The sequence below is a fragment of the Gallus gallus genome, chromosome 3 (assembly GCF_016699485.2).
Source record: "Gallus gallus isolate bGalGal1 chromosome 3, bGalGal1.mat.broiler.GRCg7b, whole genome shotgun sequence".
Lineage (NCBI taxonomy): Eukaryota > Metazoa > Chordata > Aves > Galliformes > Phasianidae > Gallus > Gallus gallus.
Genome location: NC_052534.1, coordinates 50,119,872 through 50,143,231, shown reverse-complemented (window position 1 = coordinate 50,143,231; position 23,360 = coordinate 50,119,872). Strand labels below are relative to the sequence as shown.

Genomic DNA, 23,360 nt, shown 5'->3' with positions numbered 1-23,360 from the left:
GCATACCCTATTTTTTTTTTATTTTATTTGTTTTTAAGGCTAGTTCACTAGCAATTGGCGTGCAGGGCACCTTATCAGAGATGCAGGAAAATGGGTGGCACCGTTTGTTTTCCATTCAAAATCTGTTCTGGTCACAAATGAAAGGGTGTTCTGCAATTATATTGTCACCTCTTCAGATGTACTTCAGAGACTTCAAAGGAAGAACACTTCTGGAGTGTCTCCACTCTTTGGAGGTCCAAAGAGAGGAATATACCTAAGGGCCAAATGTCTGTCATAAGATACCAGATTTTGGCAACAGCCGTTACTTATATACAAACTACCTACCTATGTGTACCTAGACAGCAGCTATATCAGTGTATGCAAAGCAGAGCTTTCACACAATACCTAAATAAATTAGTTGAGGCTACATTTACTGGCCCAGTCAACTAAAAACTAAATTGGGCAGTTCTGTAGGAATTTGTGCCAACTCACTGCTGCTACAAAGGAAAGCACTGAACTCCAGAACTACTGAATTATTTTTGCTTTCTCAAAGTAAACACGTTATGTTTATAAAAATCTTCAATTTCACACACCTGGTTTGCTAATATTCAACAATAATAATTTAGTTGAAAGCTGGACAAGAAAGTAAAAGAAATATTCAGGTCTTGCAAACATAAGCAACATAAAGACTGGGCTAAGGTCTAAGTTTGTTTGTAACAGTCAATACTGAGATGCAATTTTTTCTTAAAAATTCAAACATTTAAGAAAAGAAAATCCAAATTTAACTTTTATATTACCCACAATGCTTTTGTCAGACCTTCAAGGTTGTGCAAGACATGAAAATGTGGATAAGAACTATTCAGTATGTTTTGAAGGAAGGATACTCGATATCCACTAGTCTTTATTTCTTTTTCCTGTATCTTATATTTCCAAAATCATTTTACTATCCTACTTAACATTATCCTGTACTATACAATCAGTTATTTTGAAATATGTCACTCACCAGTATGAACGTGTAACATAATTTTTAAGAAACTAGCTCTACATGTAAATTCATATGAAGAGGTAGATGTCCTTGCGCGCATCATAAACTACAATCTTCTGAACTGATTCTTATTTTCAAGACTAGCCATGGACCACATTCAATAATAGTACAGAATCTCAGCTAGATGTTTCTGTGACTGAACTGAACAAGAACAAACTGGTAGGTTATGGATAATTGCCGAACAGGGAGAAAACAGGACCAAGTAACATCATCTTACATGAGTATCTTCCCATTGCCAGGTAATAGAGGTGATGTGGTCAATGCCGAGGTTCTCAAGGCTATTGAAAGAGAGGTTTTGGATGGACAAATGTGGAACTTCTGAAATAGGACTGGCACAGTACTTTCATCTGGAGTTAGACAAAATCTCAACATTTCACAGACACATTTTGTGAAATGTTTTCTTTAGGAAAATTTTCCAGGAACACTCGCATTCTCCAAAACCTACGGGTTACAGTAAAGGAAATCCAGTTCCCTACTTTGTCCAGTCCTGAATAAATCTGCAATAAAAAAGACCCCAAGCCCTGCCAGTCAGAGTATAGATGTAAGTTTTGCAACTCCAGGGCTGTAACCACTGAGCCTACCATCTACACGCTTCCAAAACTGAAAATCTCATGTTGCCACCTGCAAACAGACACTTTAATACATTTTAATGCACCATCTACAGAAAACGTTCAAAAGATTCTTTCCTCCATATCCAACACAGAACAGATATTAATGGAGAAACTTTAAAGTTTCCTTTAATCTCCTTCTGTCACTGCTTTTCTCCTGAAGTGGGCTCTGCAGACCTCTGACACATCCATATCTGAGGCGGTAGAGAGAGACAGGCTTGGATGTGACTGTGCTCCACTGTGGCTCTTTGCAATGAACACAAAGATGTACATAAGGCTGTAACCCTTCAGCAAACAGAAAGTTAGCACGGGCAGTTTATGCTCCTCAGAAGGAAAATCCAAAATCTCCAGGTTATTAGAAAATGATGTAGGAAAATTTTGATGCATTTAAGAAGAGGAAGAAAAAAAAGATGACCTCTGATAAATTTCTGTAGATTCAGTGGGATTACATGGTAAAGTTTTGCAGAAGTGAGAACTTTTATTCATAAGGAGAGTACATTTCTCTGGGAGCAGACTGACAGAAGCAGCTGTCATTATTTCAATCAGGGATTTTCATATCCTCTTGATTACAGGGCTGAGGTTCAGGTGGGAGAATAACCATCTACCTTGACTGACTGACAGTCAGCTCAGTCAAAATGAATCCCAGAGAAATATCATCTCAGTCAAATATTCTTCCTGCTCTTATACTTAGGCACAGAGCATCATTGTTTGTGCTCAAAGTCCTGTCACACAAACCAGGAAAAGCTGTTGTGATGTATCAGTCACACTACCTACATCACCTCCCCGCCACCTCACATCACAGCAAAGAAGGAAGGAGCTATTCTGCATGAGGATTCCCTAATAGGCAAGCTACTTTTCAGTGAATGCAGAGCAGAAGCAAGCACAGGCTGAGCTGTCGGTCAACATCCCCAGGCACCCCATGGCATGCTCCCAACAGCTCCAGAGGGGCAAAGTGGCACCTTCCATCTCATCTTGCCAGAAGGACCAGGATATGAGTGTCAAACTGAATATATATAGCAGGGAGAACTGCTCTATTGCTGGAGGGTGGCATCATTAAACACTGTTAGGCACACCTAACTTTTTGGTGTCCTCTGTCATAATGCTGACGGCCTCTGCTGACAGCACAGTCAAGCTGTGTGGCATTGGAGGAAACTGGTAAATTCATGTATATCTAGAAAATAACTACAGGTAATAAGCACGGCCAGACTACTGTGGAGATATAAATAATATTTCAAGTCCTCAGGGCCTTTAGAATTCCTTCTAGGTTTAAACTGTTAAAAACAAATACAACAGATTGATTTATTATTATTTTTTAGGCCATCAGTAACATAGCTCTTAGTTTATTCAAAGTTGTCTGTCAAATCAGAAATTACCTCCTGAATACAGACCTAACCAGCAGGCCACAAGGCTTCACTTGGTAGACTGCCTCTTTCTCCTGCTTCTTCCCGCCTATTTTGAATCTACTGGGTTCTTCAAAACTACAATTCGGCTTTAGTCACAGGGGCTTGCCCAAAAGAGCTGCAAAGTTTCTTTCTGCTAGATCCGTGCCTTTTTTTTTTTTTTTTTTTTCCACCTTAACTGTGAATGTACACTGTTGCCACTGATATAATACATTGTTAAAAGAGTTTTTAAGACTGCTCTGTTCCATGGCTTTCATCAAGGCACTGGTGCATATCCTCTGCTCACCTTTGATTAGTTTCCCTGATCATACCATGACAAATCTGCAAATCAGTGTGCTTCCCGCATGGATCTACAGATTTCTGTCTGGCAATTCCTCAACTAATCAACCACACAAATAAGATTTTCACTTGGAGAGGAGATAAAGAATCAAGCCTTGCTTTTAATTACTTTAACCTATAAACAATTTGTTACAAGAGTCTACAGATGGAGTTATGATTGTATCTTAATCAAACATGAGTCCAAAATTTTACTGCACATGCCAGCAATGTTGAGTGATAATTAAACAGCTTCTACAGCAAGCACACAGTGATCTACTTATCTCAATTAGACATCAGCTTTGCTTCAAAAGAAACTCCTCTGGAAAAGCAGGTGTCCATCTTCCTCAGGCTAAACCACCACTGAAGATCCAGCATGAAAACAAACATACAGCAAGGTACTTACTTCACTTCTAGCACCTCTAGCATGTGGTACCTCTCAGTAATCATCTCTCAGCCTAACTCAGGTCTCCAACACCTTATACCACAGAACATATCACCCTCCAAAGCAACTTTGAAGCTGGTGTCTACTAAGGACATAAAGTTATATAGAGAGCATCCAAAGGAGGGCTACAAAGATGGTGAAGCGTCTGGAGGGCAAGGCATATGAGGAGCAGCTGGAGGTCCCTGGGTTTGTTCAGCCCAGAGCAGAGCTGAGGGGAGGCCTCATAGCTGCTGCAGGTCCTCACAGGCAGTAGAGGGGCAGCAGTGAGCTCTGCTCTCTGCAACAGGGCCTGGGGGAACAGCATGGAGCTGCATCAGGAGAAGGTCAGGCTGGGGGTTAGGGAAAGGTTCTTCAGTAGAGGGTGGTGGGCATGGAACAGGCTGCCCAGGACAGTGGGCACAGCCCCAAGTGTCAGAGTCCAAGGAGCATTTGGACAGCACTCTGAGACATGGGGTTTGGATTTTAAGTGTTCCTCTGTAGAGTCAGGGGTTGGACTTGATCCTTATGGATCCTTTCCCACTGTGATATTCAATGATCCTATGATACTATGCGTGTGCGTGCCTGTGCCTGCCCAAAGGCAGACTGATGTCAGGCACAGCAAAGGGTCCTTCAGTCTCAGGCCCGGGGAACAGAGTACAGGCCTACGGAGGAATTCATCTTTTTTCCACCTTCTGGATGCTCAGGACGATGCTAGGAGATATGCATTGCCAGACATCTCATTAGGGTTGGGTGCTACTCCACGCAAGCCCACACTAAGCCAGTAAGTTAAGACAGCACCTACAGGGTATTGGCGCTTTCCTCATTAGACCAGGTTTTAAATCACTTCTATCTCCAGAACATACTTTGATGGAGTAACTGACAATGTTCAAATGGTTATTAATACTATCAAGAGCCTGAATAACTTCTCGTGTACTGGTTGGCTGCTGTAGCAGAATTCAGCTACAACACAAATGCAGAAAGAATCAAACTTGTTACTGTGATTCACCGAGTCATTGCAGGTTGTAAAGAACATATGGCACTTGTGAGCTTTCCACGATATCTTTGATTTTTTAATTAGATTCCTGTGTAAGTCAGCCTGCTGGCCTACAACCGTAGACCCCAGGTTACAAAGCAACTTCAGGTATCCCACTGCTCTGTCTGATAGAAACCACTACGTCAAGAAACCGCTGCAGGCACTGCTTCTGCTGCTTCCACCCCAGGAACTGGTCAGTAGGTAATTAACACTGCAGAATTAAAGGGATAGTCCAAAAAATGCAGCTACGCCTTAACCAAAATGCAAATTAATGCTTTAATGCACTACACTGCTTTGTAATTTTAGGATGCTTTTGGTATCTTTATCATTAGGAAACTGTATGCCGTAATTTTCTCTTCCATGTCATCACGTGGTTCTTAAATTCACCTTCTGCCACTGACAAACTTGCTCTAGGTCTCCTCTGATATTTGGAAAGATGCAGATGATCACAGGCAAAATGAAACAAAGTTAACAAATCTGTTAACAAATCTGAATAATTTGCAAGGCAACGAAAAGCGCATCTGCATCATGGCACTGGAAGGTGGCAAAAAGCATCAACAGGATCAGATGGTTGTGGCACCCAATCTCCCAACAAGACTCTAGTCTTGGTAAATTTTAGAATCAGGACCAGTATTCTCCTTTTCATAGTACAAACAAAAATTTTCTTTTGCTGTTATTTGTTTGTTTGTTTTTTAGAAAGAACCCCCAGCAGGTTGACTTCCACGGTGAATTATGACTTTTCATGAATGCTGCAGTGTACAAAATCTCAGTGACACTTGTAACCTGAGGCAGAAAAGCATGGCACAATACAGTGGAACAATACACTGGTTACATTAATCACAATGGCATAGCATCACAGCTGTCCTTTTTTCAAAGTCAATTTAAATCTGGTTGTTCTGGGGTTGTTTACACTATTTTTTCTTTCTTTCTTTCTTTATTTTTGAGGAGGGAAGACCTCAAAATTCAGAAGAGCTTCCAGGCTGTTGTAATCATGTTCAAAATACCATTCACAGCTCTTGCACATCCACCCTGATTCTATAATATTTCCTGAATTTATGAGCTAATTTTAAAAATAACCTCTTTTACAAAAGAATAAGTCAAATACTTTACAAATCAAACAACAGCAAACATAGAGCTCATGCATTCAGTGGCATGAGCGCCCTAAGTTCTTTTCAAGTTGCAGGACTCTTAAGTCATTGAAAACTGTAACAAAGCTCCAATACAAAACTGATTTTAAAAGCAATTAGAGTTATAAAATAACAACGTATTTTCTTTAAAACATTTGAATATCATATAATAATCAGTGCTAAAAGTCACCTGCTTGGTGTGCATCGGTTGAGGATTGGAGTTCACTTGCTTATTCAGCACCAATTTTCCTTAAAGTAGTTTGTCAGGAGAGAAAAGCAACCCTACTGCAGCACAGGAAGGGTCACAATGCTTCCCACACTGCACCCTTTCCCAGTGGATGTGCTGAAGATGGTGTTACACAAACTCCTGGGGAATGAAGATGAACTGGATGCATTCGTATTCAGCCCTGCTTCCTATGACTTTGTAATGTGCAGAAATGCCCATGGGCATGAACTTCTCAAAAGTTGACTTTATTAGGGCTACGCAGTTGGCTACTGCTACAAAGCTCAAACACACCTAGGTTTTGTGTTAATTAGTAGCGTACATAGCATAGTACATAGTGTGACACTGAGGAAACACTTTTTCCAAGTGATAATAGCAAGCAACACTAAGGAATTCAAAATATAGAAAAGTTGAATGAATGTTCTCCCATCACCATTTTATAAAACACTATGATTAAGCATCTAAAACAACCCCTTGCTTCACATGACAAATCAAAGGGGGTGAAGGAAACCTGCCCTCTCAAAAGCACAGTTGCACCAGGTCTTTCAAACCCACACCAAATCTCTCTCATATGTCATGCATAAGATCTGTGAGTAGGGCAGAAAGACATCTGATAATTAGCAGAACTAAAATATAACACTGCTCTGTGCTTTGAGGAGAGAGAGAGAAATCAGAAATAGGGTATCTCTTCGTTGGCAGTTTTCTGTCTAATTCTGGAACAACACAGACTGCACCAGAAACTGCTCATCCACTCCATCTCATCTGATAGACAAGCATTTACCACATCATAACACTCTAAATAGCTGGGCAGGAAAAAGCCTAAACTCCTCCCTCTCCCTCCTTAAGTTAAGTATAGAAAACTGCATCTATGCTATTTACAGATTTGAAGCCTTGTCTGTACAGAAGTTTTGTAAATATAGCCAATTTCAAAGTCAAAGTCATTAAGAATTGGATCAGTGCCTTGAGAGAAACAGCTCGGATGACCTCCATTTTCCTTCCTCAGCACAAGTGTTCAATACTTGTTGATTCTAAACCTTCAAAGGCACCCAGCCAATATGAAATCTAAGACTCGGGGACTAACGCAGAATTTAACCTGGCTTAATCTGGACCTTGGCCTATAACTTTCTCATAAACCAGTTTATTCATTCAAAAATAAGCAAACCAACAAAATATAAACAAACCAACCTTGCATAATTATTTGCTCTCTGCATGCCTTTCTTCTCACTGCATCCTGGAGCAGAAGCACAAGGGTGGGATGTATTCCTAACACTGCCCTTGTTGCTCCATGAACTGAAGAATTTTTTGCTGGAAGTCTCTGTTTTCTTAGCGTTGGCAATCTGAAAAACAAAAAACATTTTGTTAACATGTGGATGCCAGGATACATTAGAAATAAGTTCAGTTCTGAACCACTGCCAGCTCTCACACGTAGACAACTCACCCAAGAGCAACTAGAAGCACTGAACTCATACATCACTTCAGCATTCTATGTGAACCACTCATGAGCAGCAGCAAAAAACTTTAGAAACCAGTAATGCAACAAATGTCAACATGTGCCTCAGAGGAATTTTTGTTGAGCCATCCAGGTTTGTCGTAAGGAGGGGGTCTGCACTGCAATAACTCCATTATCCCCACCCAGTCCACTTGACCAGGAAAGAAAGCTTGAAAGGAGCCATCATCAGCACGGCATCCTTCTACAGCAAAGGCACTGACTGTGAATAGTGCCTACCAAATCCCAGCCATGACCTCATAAAATAGCCATGCACCAGCTACAAAGTTCTATGGAATACTGCTTGCAGTACCCCAGCCACGCTCTTGAGAACAGCACTCTGTTTTTGAGCAGTCAGACACAGACTAACATGCTGCTCTTCTACCAGCACCACTTGAAAACAGTAAGACAGAAGACATCACTGATCTACTTATTCCATATGAGTACTCTGGAGATGGTGTCTTACTGAGCTCCCCAAAGCTGGCAAGGAAAACTTCTTGCTCTACAAATTCTGTTGTCTTCATGCTGCAAACTGTCAGACTGCATTACAATACTTGCTGTGATGTTTAAATTGGCATGGCTGATTTTCAAGAGCTTCTTCACGGCACACAGCACCTTGTCATAAAAAATATCCTTATTTTTTACAACATTTAAACTGACAAACTACAGCATAATTAAAACTAACACAAGAATTTTTTTCCTACTTCAAAAGGCAGATCTCACTGACAAGCCTGGCGATAGAATCAGCATATAACAAAACAGATTCTCAATTAAAACAGTACATGTGAAACAGAAACTAGTGGTTGCTTTTGCATTTAAACAGTCAAGCAGAAAAAAAAGAGAGCTACATAGATGTTTCCTTTTACTAAGATAATTCAGTAGGATTAGAGCATGTTCCTACTTCGCAATAGTCCCAAAATGACTTCACTGAAAAACAAAGGCTGCCCCACTAAAATAAAATGCAGACAAAATACCAAGTAATACAAGCAGCAAAGCCATAATACAAAAGGGACAAATTAACAATGGGTCAGTAAAGTAAGGAGCAGAATCAGGCTGTAAGTTACACCCAAAAGGAAACATGAGTAATAAGGCTTAAGTAATATTCTTCTCAACTGTTATCATAAAATCCACTTGCAAATTTCCTTCTACAAAATAGAGAATTGCACTGCTGTGTGGAGGAGTAGATAGCTATCAACACCAAACATTTAGAGCGCACACCACCAAAACAGCGATGGAGTTCAGGTAACACAGTGCTGATCTATGCAGCATGGATGACTTCCATTGCAAAGCTCATGGTGTTGCTAATATGACTGACATGTAGTTTTACCATACTTTGTTTTCCTACCCCATAGCATGCTCCTCAAAGGAGGCAACTCTTCCCTAACTATGGTACCTAACTCCTGACCACCAGCAATTAAAACTCAAAAGATGTAAACAGCAGCTTCTTCTCACCTATGTGAATCCTCCCAAAATTCCTGAAATGAGAAGTGCCCTTTCCCTTTCCAGGTTTCAGCTCACAGCAGAGAGCTGCTTGGGTATATTCCCTTTCCTACCACAACCCCATTTCCATCTCCTCACAGATGGAGCTTCTTTACTAACGCTTTGGCAGGAATTGAGTTAGAGTACTGCAAGATGTAGGAGAAGCTAAATGCAAGACTTGTGTCAGTGTGTGCACACGATTTCAGCAATGTAGACCTGAACTCTGCATTCCTGTGCAAACCTGATTCTCCTGGATTTTTGTTGGCCCATTAGCACTGGAGAAATGTAGTTGGCTGTTTGCTAATTACAGTTGTGATGACCTCGCAATACTAAAACTCAGTTAACAAAGGTTTATAAATGTACAGCTAAAACATTTCAATATGGGTAAAAACTGGAAGAAATGAGAGTACTATGTTTATAGGAGGCAGATGGCGTAATACTTTAGATAATGAAAGAATCAACTCATGGGAAAGTAACACAATACCTCCCTAACAGTCAAGCTTTACTCGGAAACTTGTTAAGGTCTACATCCTGTTTCTTGAAGAAAACTTACTGGCCAGGGAGGTCCAGTTTTTCTGAAGTGTTCCCAGCACTCCCAGTGAGTTAACTGTCAGGGAGGTCTCAGTGTCCCTCCTCAAAATGTCCACCAAATGTTGAAAGAAGTTTGCCATTGTCAGCACAAACTTTGCAGCAATTCTCTGCCAGCAATGTGATAGCCATTTCCCCATATTTGCAGAGTCCTTAATAATAAGGCTTAATATGAGGAAGCTCCCAATAAAGTGCAGCATGTTGCTGCACACATACAGAGCTTTACTCATTCAAATATATTTTTATAGCAGGCAAGGGGAAGTAGACATTACATCAACAATCTTACAACACTCTTCTTACCTCTTTCATAAAACAAGCCTTTTAATACCACCCATTCTCATCAAAATTTTAGTCAGGGTAAAGCACTTCTAAAGGAATCAATGTGAAAAAATCTTTCATGCATCAAAAATGGAGAAAGGTAACAAAAAGAAAGTAATCAAAAGATAGAATTGCCACATGGAAATAATTCCCACATAAACCCCAAACATCTCAGAAAGCAGTGCTATCCTTCAGAATACTAAAGATACCAAAATGTTGTGCCATAACATCGTAAATACAATGCAAAAGGATCTGCCACTTAGTTAAGGACAGGCAAGTAGGCACAGCTAATTATTTTTATTTTTTTTAACAGAAAAACTTATATTAAGACATTAAGCACTATGGTTTCAGAAGCAGAGTTTGCCATTAATCTTGTACTCACACTTCTATCTTTCTTCTGTATAAAGGATGGGTAAACAAATATAAATATCAGCAAATGGCTAACTGGTGTGACAGTGAAGATCAGATATAATAACATAGTAAGCTGCTCCTTCTCACAGAAGAAGAAAAAAACAAAGCAGAAAAACCTAGCCACTCTAAATGTGCAAATGTACTGAACGCACAGCAGTCGATCAGTCATTCCTAATCTTTGAATGATCAACTGGAAAAAAAGTAAAAATGAACACCATGTTAATATTATTTACCTTTAGTTCACTAGTTACACACACAAAAAAAAAACACTGATCACTCCTGAAAGCTTCTAACTTTCTCAGCAGAAGTTTTAATTAGAAAGATTATCATTGATTAATCCACCTGAGTCACTCTGAATGTGTGACTGAACAGAGATCATTCCACCTCAGAGAAATGTGCATTAATTAGTACTGGATTAAACTGCTTTCCTCCTCATTCAACTTAAAGGGAGAAAAAAAAAAAAAAAGAAGAGAGCAAAAAGCTCCATAACACAACAAGAAAAACCCTTCAGTATTAGGCTTCTGAAATATTTATTATTTTACTTTCCTCTTTAGGAAACCTCATGCTTTCTTGCCTTGGATTTCATAGCTTTCTATTTAACTTCATTACAACCTAGGCTTGGAGATCAATACATATTTGCAAAGCCCTGCCAAAAAACTATAGCCATGAATCAGTCAGAAAGGCCAAGCCATGAAGGATGACACTGGTGCTTGACGGGAATGTGCACAGTGTTATACGCATACCACAACTGAAACCAGGCATACTCCCACCCAGAAAGTGAGTTTCAGCATCCCACCTAGGGAAACGACCAAGTAGAAAACCTCATTTAAAACTTTCATCATTTTTCCTTAAGCTCTCAGCTCTCACCAAAGGATCTCCAGCTGCATGTTGGCCTACAGCCTGATCCTGAGTCTTTTACTCTTGAAAAATGGGTAATAGTTCCTTGACCACATCTGTATACTACAACTCACAGTGACTTTAATTTGGTAGAGCTCATGTCACCTGTCTTTAAGGCCACAACTATGTCTGCTGATGTTCTGATAAGCAAGAAGGATTGGCTAAATTTTCTCTTTTCAGGAAAATCCCCCCCTGGCCTCTATGCTAACAGAAAACACCTCCACGGTACAATCTGCCTGCCGACAGTCCTGTCCATGACCAAAGGAGAGGCCATCTCCTTCCCACAGGCCTGGAGGCAGAAAGCTGATTCTCAGGTCAGTTCTACTAAATAACCCCTCCCACTCCACTTTCCTTCATCCAGGAAGGTCTCCTGCAAGGTGGTGACTCAGCTCTGTGTGCAGGCTCAATCCCTCCGTGCTCACCGGATGACATTAGGAAGATAGGTGTGGGGGAGACTGGACAGCCAGGTCAGGCAGGCCAGAAAGGGAGGAGTAGGGCTTTGTCTTTCACAGCATAAATTGCATGCTTCAGATAATCTCTGCTCTTGAGCACACTTCTGATACTTTGCATTATTTACCCTTGTACTTACTTTCAAAGCCCAAGCCACCATGCAGGACACACAGCAGTCCTACAGAAGTTCTGGTACATGGACAGAAAGGATTTTTCCACTGGCCTCTGTCAACTCAATACATAATCAATAAGTGGCGTCAGCAGAAGTCAAGTGAGAAAATCTCAAACTACATCAACATGCCATTTTAAGAGCATCTAGAATAAATCACTTTATTCTGTTGCCAATATGCCTATTGGAGGAGTGTTTTCTTCTGAAATCAATTATTCTGAGGTTATTTTGTAAACAAGCTATGGAAAGAAGAAAATCTGTTGATGTTACTGCAAAGGACTGAGGACCCAACTGCCTCCTATTGTAGCTTTTGACAGTCACAGGGCACTCATAGATCAGTTCAGTGATGCAGACTTAAAAAGAAGGTGACTGATTGGAAGCAGACACAGAAATATCAAAATTGAGCCTGATCTATTCACAGATAAATGCAAAGCCATGGTTTTCCAGTGCTGACAGAATTCAACCTTCAGAGAGCACAAGCAAAGCCCTAACACCACCTTGGGACTTCAAAACATTTTTGCAGTGGAGCAATTTAAGAATACGAACATTCCTAGTCAGGCAGAGTTCAGTCTTAAACACTTTCTGAAATGGAGATGAACTCCCTTATTGTGTATTTAAAGCAACATTATAAACCAGGCCATATCTATATAAAGTAACACTGTGGGCTTAAAGCAACAGTGGTGTTATTCTACCCCAAAGCTTGGACTGGGGACCCAGAAGCAACCCACAAATGGTGCTACTGTTCAGGAGTGAACCTGCAGATATGAGAAACTAAGAGGGGAAAAAAGATGAGCTTGACAGAAACTCTCAAGGAGAATCCATCCATTTTTTAAACCTTCCATTATATTCACTAGAAAACACAAGGAAAACAATTACTAAAAACAATAGTAACAACAGAAAGCTGTTCATTTCCTAAGCAAAGTTTCAAAAGAAATTGAAACATCTGAGAGAAAAAAGTTAGAGAAGGTTTATGTGAAATTCTACATGAAGCTAACAAAGAAAGCCAAACAAGGGATATGTAGGAAGGAAAGCCTCAGATTCCCATAATGCTAGCAACATTACCAAGGGGCCATTGCTCACATCAAATGGCAGATACAAAATTTAACAGATTTTGACATTACACTTTACAGACATCATGTTGTCAGAAATACTTGAGAATACATAACTTTTTAAAATTATTTTTAAGTACTCCCGTTCCCCTTTTCTAGTATACTTATACATTCATTTATATTTTTTGTACATTCAATCATACATAAGAAAATAACTTAATATTTCAATACTGTATTTTCATCAGGACATTCATAACCAATTTAAAGTAACCAAAAAGGTGGAAGGAGTTGACCTAAATATATTAACCTCAAAGACCAAAACTCTGTCTTTTTGCTTAAAATACCTGTGAAAAACGTAGCACATCAGTGTTTAACAGAAACATCAAAATTGTTCCTGCTTACCTCAGCACCTGAACTCCCTGGAAAGTCACCCACCATTAACTCCAGCTGTCAGGTAGATAAATGGACTATTCAGCCACTGATTAAATCTTATGTAAGATTTTACAATGCAGAGGCCTTAAAATGCTTAATTGTTTTAGCTTACTCTATAGCTCTTATGTTGCTGGGTTTTTTTTTTCCAAATTAAAAGCATAAAGCTAACACTGATGATAACATTTTCACTCAAGCAAGTTTGAATTTAAAAGTGTTTTTCTTGCTTTTAAGGAACAAAGTATGTTCCTTAGTACTAAGAAAGAGATCTTACAGAATACCCTAACAGCCTAAGAGTGTACCATGGCTGCTGCAAGTTCCTGGGACATCCACAGTAACATTCACCTTTGGCTGTGCGAAGTGAATCAGAAAGTCAACAAAACACTATTCTTCATCACTGTTAAGGCAGCAGATTAAAGCAAGGCTGTAAAAACAACCTAGGCATTTATACTCAGCAAGTGATTATTTGTTGCAATCCTGAACTACATCTTAGCCCTCTTACTCAGCCAAGACTGGAGTGCTTCCCTGTCCCTCTCTACTTCACTCGCCCGAATACAAACTCCTCTATCCAGAAAAGCTTCTGGTGTGCCTCTCACTAATCACAACTTTAATAGGAGTTACTATAATCAAAAACAATCCCTCTACAACTGCTTATATCAGTTAGCACTTCACACTGGGGTAATCATTTTGTGCCTGCTGGGTGAGCTAAGCTTTGAAAAAAGGCTTAAAACGGGGAGAGGTGAGAGCCACCAACATCGTCCAGAGGAGGGCCACAAAGATGATCAGAGCACCTCTCCTACAAAGTCAGGCTGAAGGAGCAGGGCTTGTCCCATCTGCAGAAGAGAAAGCCACGGGGTGACCTCATTGCTGCCTTCTGATATTTAAGGGAAGACTATAAATAGGGGGGAAATCAACTTTTTACATGGGTAGATATGATAGGACAAGCAGGAATGGTTTTAAACAAAAGGAGAGGAGACTTAGATTAGACGTCAGGGGAAAGTTTTCACTGAGAGGGTGATAAGATGCTGAAGCAGGCTGCCCAGACAGGTTGTGGAAGCCCCGTCCAGAGAGATATTTAAAGCCAGGTTGGATGGGGCACTGGGCAGCCTGATCTGATACTTGATCTAGCGGCTAGCAACCCTACCTGTGGTAGGGGGGTTGGAACTTGACAATCCTTCCAACACAAGCCATTCTACGCTTCTACTGATACTACGATTCTATGATATCATTATAAACCTGAAAGACAATAAAAAACAGGGGAGAAATGATCACAAACTACATGAAGTCTTCAGATCCTGAATGGACAAATGCTGATATATCTGTGGCCGTTTCATTCCCATCCTCCAAAACTCCTCAGACAGGCCTTTGTTTTGCCACCAACCTCAACCATCAAACTCTCTCAGAGCTATGACTCTAAAATAACAAAGATTTACTGGTAAAATCCTAAAAGCTGGCAGTCTCAGAGCTCCACTGCAAATTGGAATAAAGAAAGGTAAAAGACAAAGTTGATGTTCAGTTTGTCCCCAAACTTTGGGCATCACCTCTCATCCTAGGCACTACTGAGAGTGGGATATGGAGCAGACAATACGTTCTAGTCCTAGCTTTGTCAGGAATTACTGCATGAATGACTACAGTACTGAATGAATGAAGCAATGACTTCAACTGCTTTTCAATTATTGTCTTAAGTATGTGTTGTTATAAAGCTCTACTGAATTTGGAAGACCATTAAATACCCAGATACTTTCACCTCTGACAAAAGCAGAGGCAGATGGCACCGCAGGACTGCCCAGTCTGGCACTCAGTACCACTGATCATATTCCCTACCCCAAGCATACACAGAGGCTGGTACAGTTGAAGCACATTTTATATAGTGGGTGTACTAAAAGATGTTATCAGTAAGCATTTAACCTACTCTTGAGAACCTGTAAGTAAAGATTTTTATTTATTTTTTAAACCAACCTACTCCAGTTAGTGAATCTGATTTATTTCCATGAGGCTGCAAAAGCCATCCTGACTCGCCTCTCTACTTCCCAAAGGTATAACTACTCTTTGAAGGAATGGCAGGCTAAACAAGGTTGACAAACCTCTCTAATTTCTGTAATGCATTCTTTCAAAAGCTTTTGGAGTTATTTTGTTGAATTTTTTTCCAAGAGGTTTCAGCCTGAGGCAGAAAAAAAAAAAAAAAAAACACAAACAACACTGGAATATTTTTCATATGAATGACTGAAGGCTGGCAAGAACTAAGCACAGGTGAAAATAATATAACAGAATATAGAAGGCATGCTTAAAGGTGCTCCTGCCACCTCCACCTACAGTGTTTTATATATAATTGTTGAATAAAGCAGTTGGAAGCATTAGGGCATATCAAAACAGTTTTAAATACTAATGTCCCCTCCCTCCTTTTTGTTGTTGTTGCTTCAATAATTTACACAGGGGAAGGCAGGAGCCATACAAAATAAGAAACTTTGTGTCCTACAGTAACACAGGATTTTCTACGCTAAATGATGCAGCTCTATCACAGCCTTTGTTATCCACGGTTTAAAAAACAACAACAACAACAACAAAAAAAAAAACAACCACTGATAACCTACTAACTTCTAAAAAGGAATTCTGAACCAAGTTACATATTACCTCTACAAATCACAGTAGGTCTTGCACCAGACAACCCATCTGACCCGATTCCTAAACCAGTATGCACACTATCTCTGATGCTAGTAGGGTAGTGGTAGGACTCTTATCCAAAAGACAACATAGACTGTAACCAGGTAAAGACTCTTCTGGAGATAATTCTCTCCTCTACTCTCATAGAGAGACTGGAAGCCCAAGCTCCTCTTTTAGGCACCTCAGGTAATTGCTTACCTAAGCCACAGAGTATGCTTACTACTTCTTTTTGAGCAACAACAAAGAATATTATTCTTTTTTTCCAATGGAAATGTAGATTTAAGGGCTGATACCCTGGTAAAACTGAAAGTTATAATGAATTCCAGGATTCAATCAAGTACTCCATTCTTGAAAAACACAATAATGAAAGACTTACATAAGAAATTTGGTAGTAATAACTTTGGGGTCAAATCCATAGTGATTTTTTTGGCAAAGCTTCCACTGACGACACTTACATGTGATTTCAGTGGGTGTTCTGCCTGAGAAAGGGCTGTATATTTAAGTCACCCCATCCCCAGTATTATGTAGTGCCAACCAGTCACAAAACCTAGTATTATTTAGACCATTTGCATGCCAGAATCTCCAATTGCAGGGTGCAAAAACCAGCAGGAAACACTGATCACTCCCTTAGTAGCAAACAAAAAAGCAATCTTTTTTACTTGGCTTTCTTATTATATCTTTTACCTTCTAGAATAGCATTTGCTTTTTTTTAAACATGGATTTGCACAGTATTCAATTTGCAAGTTTCCCTATATAGATGTAAATTCACTGAAATAGCTGCTCACAAAATCCAAAGCCCAAGGGTGGAGACCTAAAAATAAATGTTTGTAGTTTAAGTTCTTTTATATCCATACATGATAATAAATCTGTTTAACCTCGGGTGAAGAAAGAGAACAGGAAAATCATAAGCACGCAGAAAATAAAAATGTGTGTTTTTTGCACTACGCTGCACAAAATTGTATAGGTACTTCCACGCAACCACTTGGCTAAATGTTTCAAATGTTGGTTTTTCAAAAGTATTTAGCCATATAAACTATCCTTTTGTTTCTCTTGGCTCCAAATGTTCCTAGGCTCATGAATTCTTCCCTTCCATCTTATTATTCAAGAAAACACAGCCAACGTTGCCTTTATGGAGCAAGAAAAACCCAAGTATCATTTTCCAGTTAACTCTTCTGGATCTACCTCGAAGTGAATACAGCAACAACAATTATGGGCCAGGTTCTCTAATCATTGCATTGCATTGCATCAAATCCCTACCATTTAATAGTATTTTATATCCCAGATACTACCACAGAAAAGTCTCTACAGTTAGAAGGTAAGCTCATCTCACAAGAGTTGTGGAGAACATTCTAAAAATTTATAATGGTCTACATAATGCAAAAACAATAAGCGGTAGTAGGCAATGCTTACTACCCTACTGAATGCCACAATGCTCGAAATATTTCAAACAGTGCTTCTCTTTTTAAATTAAATGACTTCAGTAAATCAGACCAGATACTGATCTTTCACCACCCAAATTCAGTGAACGTAGACTTCATCAGTGCTTCTACTCTGTACTTTTAAACAACTATAAAATGAAATTTTATAAGTGCCTTATTTTTCATTCTTTTGTACTGCTTCTCTAATCTGAGATATCAGTGACTATACAAATCGTTTCTCCGTATTTCTGTATTTTCCACTTGTTTAATGTCACACTTGAATGATGAATTTGTGACGTATTTATTCCTACAGCACAGCTAACGACTTCACAGCCAACAGTTGTTGCCGAGTGTCTCAACGAGTCAATGAAGTGGCAGCTTCCAAAACAAACCATCCTATGACTCTATGATTCGAAGGAATGTACTACATTGTAGTACATCTTTGATGTAAATCAAAGTGCTGAGGTTTGCCCCCTTAAAAGCCGCATGAGCTCTGTTTGTGAGTCTTTCCCTTCACTCTCCTCAACCTTCCCTCATACTGTATTCTTCGGAAGCTGAAGAGCCAGTGAGGAGGGACTTGACATGACTCAAGACAGAAACACAATTTCACTGTCTCGTTTTCTCTGACAGAGCTGAGCAACTAACTCAGTGACATGGAATTGAAATGTACATGCTGCTGTTTTTCAGAAGAAGCACCGCCCGTTCCAGCAACTCCTGGATTAAGACCCAGCATTCAAACTGCAAAAATATAAGCTTATGACTTGACTTGTTAGTCAGAGAAATGTGATGTCTTCCAATGTTAAGGAATGTGACAATAACAGCAAATTCTAATGCTGCTTGATAAATAGCAGGCATTTCTCCATATAAGGTGAAAAATGTGTTACAGCAGTTTGTAGAGAACTGTTAATTCTTTGCCTGTTCTTAATATTTAAGAATATAAATGAACACATAAATCTATTTTGTAAGTAAACCTAGGAAGTCTATTTTGCACACTGTTAGCTATAAACCATCTAAACCATGCTCAGAGTATAAGGAATTTTGAACTTAACCATTTAATCCCTTTTAAACACAGAGTGCATTTAAGTCTGGTATGTACATCTTGCTAGCACCGAACTGAATGTAAATCTGAAAGGTCCTGGCCCCATTCAATTCCTAAATTCCCTTTATACTTCACCATTCCCCAGTAATCCCATGCATTCCAGACTGTTTAACAGCCCTGCTGCTGCATGAAGACCTCAGAGGCTGGAGAAGCCCAGCAGCCTGACACAACCATTGGTCTCTTGCTCTGCACATCCTGCTGGCTGAACACTACAACAGCAGGGTATCAGCAATGGAATTAGTGCTACTGCTCTATCTTTGCTCTTACTGTCAAGTAATCTCTGTACAGTAGCAGCAAAAGTAAGTAGCATTATGAAGTTGTTTGTGCATTACATAAAGATTGAAGACACACTTAGCGAGATACTGAAGGAAATACTTCTACTGATTTTAATGGGCTCTACACAAAGCTGTAACAGCAGGGAAAAAGAAATTATTCCTTTTGCATAATGTAAGATATGGCACATGCAAAAGATACATCAGACTTGGCAATGAAATCTATTTTGTTTTGAATCATAGAACCTCTAAGATCATCTAATTCAATTGACAAAGTTAAATGTAAACTCCAGTCTCCACCATTTCTCTGTATTTCACACATGGTGTCAACACCCCTGAGAGTGATCACAACGGTCTGACAGATCACCTACTAAACCAGCTGGGCCTTTTTTTTAAAAAAAAAAAAAAAAAAAGTAATAACATGTCAATGGACAATATTCTGCCTGGCTTTGGGACTGGCATTTTCATAGGTGGGAGGTAGCAGATAATGACGCTTGCCAAGAAGATGGCCTCCTCTGCAGTGCCAAGGAAAGGAGGATAGCGCAGAGGTAACCAAAAGCTTTGCTCACATTTCTTCATCTACTGATTTAATAGTAAGGAACAAATATCAGTGACTTCCTAAAGAGTCCATCAGCAAACTAGAGGCCATAAAACAGGCCTGACAGTAAGAAGATAAAAGAGGAGACTCAGAAAATATCCCCAAGGATCTTTCAGAAAAGACTCAAAGCTGATGCAATTATCTGGGGATTGAAGGCTTCTCAAAATCTAGCCAGCAGTGAGGAGGAAAAACAAAAAGTTGAATAGAATGTAATGATTTTTTTTTTTTTAAACAAAATCCTGAAGCCCCTGAAAGACACTGTAGAATTTGTACTCTAGAAGTTGGTGACTTCTATGAGAAGAGAGGCTCTGAGAGGAAGTTTGCTTACATACTGCTCATGTATCCACATAATGTGGATGTTCACAAGGAAAAGGACAGTAAGAAAAAAGACATTTGACTTTCTTTAACTTTGAGGAAAATGGTTTATTTGACTGCTTTAGCCACAGGAATTTCTTTATGTGAAAATAAAGATCTGGTGATTGTTCCAGATTGCTAACACCTTTTGAGTTAATCTACATTCAGATAGAAAATGTAATGTGACCTGCTGTAAGACAGCACTGACTGCATTAATGCTACTATAAATGCAATGCTCAGTTGTATACAATACATCATATACTTAATAGCCAGAAGGAGAACATGAGCAGGAAAGAAGAAATGTCTACTTAGAACACATTAAATGTCTTATACAACAGGGGTGGAAAGTGCAATCAGCACATGTATTTTATTAGTTCTTCACAGCTTTCCTTATTGCGTGTTCCATGAAGCTCAGGTCAGAGTTCGGGAAAGAGAGTGCAACGGTGTTGTAATGTCATAACTATTAAGAAACACAAGGAGAGTTGACTGGCCATAACAATTACTTTTGCTTTTTTAAAAAGGTTTCTCCCCATCAACACCAAACACTTTGTCATAGCTCTTCCACTTGTCCTGTAAAGCATTTCTTGTCTTATTCAAAGAATCAGCATCATATTCCAGCCAGGTCTTTAGCCTCTCTACAGGGCAGTGCCCTGACACACAAAAAACTCTAGAGCTGAGAGGGTTGAAAATGAAGAAAATCATTAACGTGAGTTTATCTGGTAAATTGGCTTCATGCATTTCAGCCTGTAAAATGACAGCAGTGCTGAACCAACACATGAACAGAGTTGTCACAACCCATGATCCAGTTAATTACTCCTACTGTTGTTGGGCTTATTTTACTGTTTACTTTTAAGAAATATTTTGAAAATCTTGCATCCTATTGTTGACTCTTTATTCCTATAATAATTTAAACATTTAATCAGTTATCATTATTTAAAACATCTAATCTATTACACCTCGAATGGCAAATTACCACTGAAGAGGTTACTTTGTTACTTGGCAAATTAAGACTAATTTCTGAGACATAAGTTGCAGTACTTCATTTGAGAAAGTGTTAATAAATCAACTAAAATCCTTGAAATAAAAACCAAACAACCAAACAACATCAAACACCTTCCTGACATGATCATTCCACATATACTTATAACCCTTATTGTCATTTCTGAAGCCTTACGAGCATGCTTCACAATTCAGGATGTTGACCCCTCTAATATTTGGCAATTCAGAATAGGTAAATGCATGTTGCAATAGAAACCAGTTTAAAAAGAAAAGAAATATAATAATTACTAGGAGTTCTGTACCAGTGCTCTTTGCAAACAGTTGCAAAAATGACTTCAGTAAAAACAGAAGCACTATCTTGGTGGTTTTGAAGAGTCACAGGATGGCATGCAGCTTAACAGAACAGATGAACAGCTTTGGGAGATCAGTATGTTTGATATATTACTGGGAAAAAGAAAGCAAAGAAGGGTTCTACTCTAATTATGACACTTACCTTCAAGAGTACAATGCAAACCAATCAACAACACCAACAAAACAGTCAAGGTGAAATACACTCCTTTCTGCAAGTATAAAACCAAAACGGACCCAGTCAACTGGATAACAAGCTAATATTCTGCAGTCACATGAGCTTTAAGCCAGCAAGGTTAGTGAACATGGACATAATCCCACGCACACGTCTGCTACCATCTAAAACACCAAAAATAATTGCCTACTTAGGCTGGGTATACATAGGGCTCTTTTCATTCAGCTGAAGGTGCTGGTACAATAAAAATATAAAATGACACATTGGAAGGTGTAGTGTTAAGCCACAGACTGGCACAGAGTGTCAATACTCACTCGCTGAAAGATGAAAAACGAAAAGTTTTTGCTCCAGAAAGAACTCCAAGGAATTTGCAACCCTCCTTCAGATCTGTGACCTAGAGTCAAAGGCATCCTTTCCTATTCCTAATCAGCTAGGGCACAAAATTCTCACCCACTAAAAAATTTCTCCAGAGGTTTCTGGCTGTCAGAGAGTCTGTTTTGTTGACTCTCGCACATAGCACCTATTGCCTTGCTATTTAAACAAGAATAGCCCTTGAACTGCCATCAGGCAGCAAGCACTGCAGCAACGTACATCTGGATTTTAGGAGTTGAGTTACAGTTTTCTGTGTTCTGCGAAAGGGGTTTTAAAGACAAAACAAAACAGAACAGCACCAGCCAGGAGAATTAACTCCAAACATTTAATTCTTACAGAATGACTCTTAAGTATGTTTACAGTCATTCACATCTAGAGTTTTTTCTCATTCTCATTTCCCGGAACCTTATTTAATCTGAATTCCACGCAGAAATTTTCAGTGGTGTATGAAGATGTATGCGAACTACTCCAAATCATCCAGATAAAACAAAACAGTAAATTGAATGGTAAAGAAACTATAGCTGCCAAATAATATCTGAACTGAAAAAAAAAAAAAAAAAAGTTCTGACTTTTTTTTGTACAAATTCACCCTTAAAGGAACTATTATATGCCCTTAATGCAGACAATAAGTTTGATGTGGCTAAGCACAACCATGCTCACAGTTGTTTCTCTTTTTACTAGGAAAAAGCAAAATGGAATGCCTATTATCCATGTGACAGCAAAGAGCTCACATGGCTAACCACTAATTTGGAGGTTTTCAGGGTTTAATGCCTAAACTTTAGAGATTATGGCTCCTGCTCCAAAAACGGCTACCCTTGTGAAAAACTTTCCTTGTGAATTTTTCAGGATGACATTTAATCATCACTACTTTGCTTCTGAAAGATTTTATATATTAAATATAGATATAAATATTATAAACACGTCAACAGCACACATGATAATACATACATTAATATAAATATAGTTGTAATAAAATGCCAATAATTAATCAGGGGGGGGAAAGACTTTACTCAAAACAACCATGACTAAATTATCATGAATACTGCATACCATAATAATAAGTTCAATGTGATAAATAATGCATTACAACTTCAGTTTTGAGTAACAAGCAACCTCAGTACAACAATCCCACAAATAAATTCTTAGAGAAGAATGGGAAAAAATGTCAGCAAGATATAAAAGTTCCTCATAAAAACATCTTTGTCTGAGGAAGATAGCTGCACAGTAAGGACCTCCTAGCTCAAGAGGATACAGAGAACAGAAGTGAACAAGAAGTTAATGCCAAGCTCCCGTTCTGAGATCCCAGAACAGTTAGCTCCACATAGTTTCTTGAAGTGTTTACCAAACAAGTAATATTTGTGAGACAGTCTTCCCTATAACACAGAACTCCCAGTAAAAGATGAAATACTGCAAGAAATAAAAACAATGTCAGTGTGTGGATCATAGGGAAATAAGAAGTGTTCCAAAGCAAAGTAAATTATTTTAGAAGAAACTAAATGTTTAACTGTGCTTGACTAGTCAAGCACAGTTCAGAAACTGGATAAATCTTTTACTGCAATCCTGTGACGGAGAAAAGAAGTAGAAGAAAAGAAGAAGAAGAAGCAACCCAGGCACTTTTTTGATGACTCAACCCC

At 39.1% G+C, this 23,360-nt stretch overlaps 2 protein-coding genes across 5 annotated transcripts in view; both read right to left on the bottom strand.

Annotated features, from left to right (window-relative positions):
- Positions 1-23,360, bottom strand: part of TIAM2 (T-cell lymphoma invasion and metastasis 2) — a 168,151-nt gene that overhangs the window by 129,521 nt on the left and 15,270 nt on the right. For all 3 annotated transcript variants that reach the window (XM_046938839.1, XM_046938838.1, XM_025148727.3), the window contains exon 2: positions 7,340-7,491. The gene's annotated coding sequence lies outside the window, so the exon portion shown is untranslated. The remainder of the gene's footprint in view (positions 1-7,339; positions 7,492-23,360) is intronic.
- SCAF8 (SR-related CTD associated factor 8) overlaps positions 7,461-23,360 on the bottom strand; it is a 148,672-nt gene continuing 132,772 nt past the window's right edge. For both annotated transcript variants that reach the window (XR_006938783.1, XM_015284245.4), the window contains one exon: positions 7,461-7,491. The gene's annotated coding sequence lies outside the window, so the exon portion shown is untranslated. The remainder of the gene's footprint in view (positions 7,492-23,360) is intronic.